General features: G+C 39.6%; 1 protein-coding gene across 2 annotated transcripts in view; it reads left to right on the top strand.

Moving 5' to 3' along the window:
- Nucleotides 1-789: 789 nt before the first annotated feature.
- Nucleotides 790-6061, top strand: part of ndst2a (N-deacetylase/N-sulfotransferase (heparan glucosaminyl) 2a) — a 49123-nt gene continuing 43851 nt past the window's right edge. Inside the window, exon 1 of one of the 2 annotated variants that reach the window (XM_076742584.1) lies at nt 790-925. The gene's annotated coding sequence lies outside the window, so the exon portion shown is untranslated. Of the gene's footprint in view, nt 1172-6061 lie in introns of both variants that reach the window. The other variant, XM_076742585.1, reaches the window with a different exon arrangement.

Here is a 6061-nt window from a genome sequence, read left to right as displayed (position 1 = left end):
TTTTTCACATAACCCAATTAATTGCATGTAGGTATATGGGTCTGTATTAATTTTTTTTTTTTTTTTTTTTGAGGGCGCATAGATTGCGCCCTGGGCGGTCGCCCACATTGCCCATAGCAAAAACCGGCCCTGAACCTTGAACCTTAATATTTGACAGGATGACACGTCAATTTGGTTTAGATTTAAAAGAATAGAATAAAAATAGAAAGTATTACAATGATAACAGACAAAAAATATTCATTTTTTTTTTAAAATATTAACATTTTTAAAATGCCAAATATATATCAGTGAGGGTGATCTTAATAAGAATAATGCAGTATAATTCAACAGCACCACAGGCTTGAGCCTCCAAAATGACCAGTTGACACCTGGCTTATACAGTTTCAAAAGAAAACTGAACTTTCTGATGTCTATTAAGTGGAGATTGTTAACAGGTGCTAATCTGTTTTGTGATGATAATAATGATAAATAATAAGACATTCCATGCCAATTGGTATTTTCTGCTCACAAATCATTAAACGGTTTAACTTCTTTGCGCCGAACATCTGTAAAGCTTAAAAAACACACGCGGGGACTTCACTGTGGGCACTGAGGCTTCGGGGTTATCAATCAGTTTTATGAGATAAGAGAAGAAGTATGCCAACATTACCAATGACATCCCTTCAATCTCTCCAGGATAACAGGGATGCAGTGTCTAATTTTGGACTTTGGTATGTGGAAACAAACATTAGATAACTCATTTTGGAGGTTAAATTTTAAACCCTCCCCCGGATGGTGCCAGGTTTGGTTGAGTCCAGAGTGCCCCGAAGATCCAAGATGGCGAACTGATCTGAGACATGCAGAAGTTCATTTTAAACTCTAAAACGTGGGGCCTGTTATCATTCTCGTCAGTTGTCGGATTTATATTTGTTGAGAGGGTGGGCTGGTAAGTCCGAAATCGCTGACTGATTCCATATTTTGTGACACTGTCTCAAAGTGGAAACCCGTTTTCTTTGCGGAGTTCTATGAGTACCTGTCGTAGTCTCAGTAGCTAACGTTAGCTTTAACGTTAACATTACTCCAGGTCTCAGTTATTCCAGTGGTTACAGGGCTGGGGTTTGTACTGTGAACCTTTCTTACCGGCTGGAAAACATACACTAGCGCTGCAGAGGACACGGAACACCAAGAAGAGGTTTGTTCATAGATGCAGGTTAGAGAAACACCACGAGCCACTGAAAGCAAATGTTAGCCACGCTAACATTAGCGACAGTCTGGTGAGACTGTTGCATTACAGACCTAGCTAGCTATTAGCATGCTAGCTTGAATCCACGATGAACTATTGGCTGTAGAAATGAAGTTAATGCTATCCCACAATGATTTCTGGCTACTTTTTAGATCTTCTTCTTCATCTTGTTAATGTAATACTTTCGAATTATATGCTATATATACGTGCTGTGAGTATGCATGCTTTTGTTGTCAAACAGTCTCTTGTATGCTGTTTCCTTTATTGTGGGGCACAATACTTCTGTCAGATAAATGCTAAATCTGAGGTTGTGTTTTCATGTCTGATGTTTCTCAGATTGGGATCTGTGTCAGAGCTGTCGGGCTTCAGGTCTTTTTTTGGCCGCTGGCTTTCTGCTACAGTCAGTTCTACTGGAAGCACTCTATTAGCAGTAGCAGTGCTGATCTTCAAAACAAGGCGTTTTAAAGTTTATAACGTTGCTACTGTGGCTGAAATCTCATCGAGCTCGATTGTCTGTCTTCAGTTTTAACACTAAATTGTTGCTATTTAGTGCAGAATTTAAGCAATGACTGAAGCCAGCTGTTGTTGGGTTTGTGCATAGATTATCGTAAATTACTGTGAAATTACTGAAAAGTGACTTGTTGATGGAGGTTTGACGAAATTTGTCAGAGATAAGTTGCAGTTATATTACTGAAGATTTTTTTCTTCTGTAGTGAATATCACAATTAGCAGCAATTAATGATGTAATAGATTTGGCTGAGGTACATCAAAAGGCTTATTTTGAATGCTTTGCAAACCTCTGTTATGATTACTGGAAATGTCAAATTGCAAAGGTTGTATGCTTGGCCATATTCTTTACTATGTTTTCCTAACATTTCATCAAGTATAAGCTGTTTAAAAGGAGAATTTTGTTGTTTTTGCCTTTCATTTTTGATGTGATAAGTTATAAGAAGTCTGCATTGTCGCTGTTTCTTATCCATGCCACACAAAAAGTGGATTTTTTTCATACTGCAATCCAAACTGAGGTTAATACTCATCATGATTGTTGTCTTTACCCTGCTCAACCAGGCTTGAATTTTCTAATGGGATGGAAATCTAATTTGTTGATATTGAGGCTTCAAAGTCATGTAACTGACCAGAGAGAGAGAGAGAGAGAGAGAGAGAGGAAGAGAAACAGAATGCACACATGTGGTCGAGAGAGAGAGAGCATGCATATGTGCTTAATGTGTGGGCTTACCTGTAACAACAAAGTCAGCTGAGCTTGCGTTTTAGTATAAAGTGTGGAGATAATGTTAGGTCTGTCAAGGGGTAGACAATATTACTTAAAATTTATATCAGAATTATTTTTGTTTGTTAGTTTATTTTAACCAAACCAGATTTAGTGATGATTGCTGGAACAGTGGAAAGATGAACCACAAAGGTTTTGGTGAGTTTTATTTTGTTTTATTCATGTTTGAATGAAGTGTGTTTTATGATGACTAAAAATGACTGTTTTTGTGAATGTGTCTGGTGGCTTTGTTGGGAGCAATATAATGGCTGTTTCTGATTGAACAAAATTGATCTTACTCTTTAACAAGAAGGTGGATACCTTCTTGTTTTTGTGGGATACCTTCATGTAGGGATCCTTTCCATAATGTTGTCAGATACCTATAATAGGGATGTAACAATACCAAAAACTCATGGTATAATAGTACCTTGATATTCAGGCCACAATATGATATTTGTTGTGGTATTTAAAGAAAAAAGGTAAAGGACTTGGAAAAAATGTCCTTTATTATTAAATTAATGTGTACAGCATTTTTTATTCATATAAAAATTGTTTTCAACTTAAAGTGCTTCTGCCTTCCTTCTTTCATAGAACACAATATAAGTAGCCAGTTATGACTAAAGCATGTGCAAAAAATTGGTATGAATTGTCTTTGGCAATGAACAATTGAACCATGTACAATTTCAAAACAAAAACAATGCAGCAGTTAGTAGCAGTCTTTATATAAAATAATTAAAAGAGCTTTTCCATTAGGTGACAACATCCATGATCTTGTCTATATATATTTATTAGGGGTGGAACGGTTCAAAAAAGTCACGGTTCGGTGTGTATCACGGCATGAGGTCTACGGTTTACGGTTTTGTACGGTTTTTTGGGTTTTTTTTTTTTACTTTTTATCTTGGCCCCATAATACACACCATTACACCAGTGGAACACTGTAATAATCACTGAAAAGATTTTACTACCACAGTACTACACAACTATGAAATTACAGTGCCTTTAGTAATATCCTTGGTCCTTGCCATTCTGGTAACAGCCAATTTATAACAGGGGTAAAGTCTCAAGTTAATTGCCATTTACCTTAACTAACCATATTTTAGGATACAGCAAAAGGGTATAAAATTATAGTTATAATGTAATAATAATGCAGAGGTTCAATTGCCTCTAAGCACACTCTTTTATTTCAGAAACTTAGTATTTTGATAGAGCAAGAAGGAAGACATGGATTATTTCAACATGTTTTACATTTATTACTCAAAAAAGTGTCAGGAATGTTTGCTGCCATCTGGTGGCATCTACAGGAACAGACGAAGTCTTTTGAACAGAAGAACACACAATTGCCTGAGAACATGAGGCTGTAAACATAATGAGCCCACCATCCAACCAGCTCAACAGAAAACAAAATCAACAACTCTAATCCCTGAGAGAGAATATGTGTATTGTTTCACTTGAAATTAAAGTGCAGTGCTTTGAAACATATGGCTTAAAAAAGAAACATATGGATTAAAAACAATAAAAAATCTAAACATAAAGTGCCACTCTTATATTTAAAAAAAATCTCAACTTAAATTGCCACTCTTATATTAAAACAATACAAAAAATACAGAAAGGTTCAATTAAATATTGCAATAAACCTTAACACTGCACTGTTATTAACAGCCCTCCCCCTTTCACTTAATTCTCATATTTTTTTGCAAGAAAATCAGTTTGTCTACATTTTCTGGCAAGAGACGAGACCTACTTGCCGTGACAATGTCCCCTGCTGTAGAAAAAACCCACTCACTTGGCACAGATGTGCCTGGGACAGCCAGGTCACGTTGTGCCAACTTCGCCACATGGGGATACTTGTGTGCATTGCTCCTCCACCATGCGAGGGGATCTTCATCTACAGAGATGCAGCCAGCTTGCTTGTAGGATGTGACCTCTTCATTTATGACATGTGACAAAGGTTTTGCACTTGTTGTTGCCTCTGTTGTAAAAAAGTCTGCAAAAACTGTTGCCATGGCCGATTTTTTGGAGGGAGGAGAGGTCTCTGGCGGGCCGGATTCTGCTCCTGAGGATGAAGTGCTTGCCTTGGCTTCAATGGCTTGTTGAGCCTAACAAGAATCAGACGATAGACATTTGGGAAATGTTAATGGCATGAAGCAGGTGACAGTAACAGAGTTACAGTAACTCCCACAGGGCAGTGGGAATATACATCTATTATATATCTATTATAATAGCAAAAAAAAAAGATTAAATGCAGTTTATAAATGATGAATAACATTTAAGCTAGGCCTATTTTATATGTACAGAACATCAGAATAGCCTACCTGCTTTTCGAGGTTCACAAGTTCTATTGTGAGGTCACCCCAGATTTTGTCAACACAGGCTTCATCTAGATGAGGCAGGGACTTGAACCTTGGGTCTAGTGCTGTGGCTCTGTGTAGATAGTCCTGAAGGCTAGGATCACTGTATCTGCTTTGGAGATCCTTGCTGATGGCTGCCTTGGCGTCTTTGATGGCAGAACTGTCATCTGCACTTTGTGCCATTGCTTTCAGCACCATGCTCTGCAGTGGCATGATCATTGAGACGGAGGGGGATGTTTCTGTACTCATGAGGGTGGTGACATTCTTCAGCGGTTTAAGCACTTCTATGAGGCCTTCTGCCAGCTTTGTCTCACCGTCATTCAACAGGATAATGTCCTTGGTTTTTTTTTTCATGTCTTTGTCAGTCACGGCGGAATATATGGCCGCCTGTTGCTCCACATAGCGCTCCAACATGTCGTATGTCGAGTTCCAGCGAGTTTGCACGTCGTGAATTAACTTGTGATCTGGCAATGTCAGCAAGTCCTGTTTCGTTTTCAAGACGAAGGCGGCAGTAGTGCTATGGTGGAAAAAAGTAACCACCTTTCTGACTCTCGCCAACAGTCGTGCGATTTGGGCATTGGATATTGCGCTTTTGGCTGCCAGGTTGACGGTGTGAGCAAAGCAGGAAATCTGTGGCCCAAGTCCCTCCGTCAAACCTACGGCATTCACAGTGTTTTTGGCATTGTCCGTTGTAACAGGAATACTGCCGCTGCCCCTCTCCAACTTCCACTCCTCCACCACCTCTCTCAGCTTTTGGGACAGAAATTCGCTGGTATGGCTCTCGTATATCGGGCGCGTTTGTAACACGCAGCTTCTTAACTCCCACTGGGGCGTAATGTGATGGGCTGTCACTGTCAGGTAACTTTCCGTGGACCTGGAAGTCCATCCATCCGTCGTCAGCGCTACCTGGCATGCCTCCGATAGCTCTTTAACTATGTCCTGTCTTGTCTCTTCATATAAGTTTGGAATGACATTCGTGCCAAAGTATCTCCGAGTGGGTATGACATATCGCGGCTCCATCACCTTCACCATGTTTTTGAAGCCTTCACCTTCCATCACGCTGTAGGGCTGCATGTCCTTCGCAATGAATAAACCAATGGCTTTTGAAATTGATTTGGCCTTGGCGGTGTCCGCAGCCAGAGGTTGTTTAAATGCCGCGCTGATGGTAAAGGGCTTTTTGGCAGGCGCTCCTCTCCTCCCCTCCACTAACACACTTGGGTGATA

This window comes from Chaetodon auriga, chromosome 11 (assembly GCF_051107435.1).
Source record: "Chaetodon auriga isolate fChaAug3 chromosome 11, fChaAug3.hap1, whole genome shotgun sequence".
Taxonomy (NCBI): Eukaryota; Metazoa; Chordata; class Actinopteri; order Chaetodontiformes; family Chaetodontidae; genus Chaetodon; species Chaetodon auriga.
The sequence above is the reverse complement of the archived record's forward strand: the minus strand, read 5'-3'. Positions and strand labels throughout refer to the sequence as shown.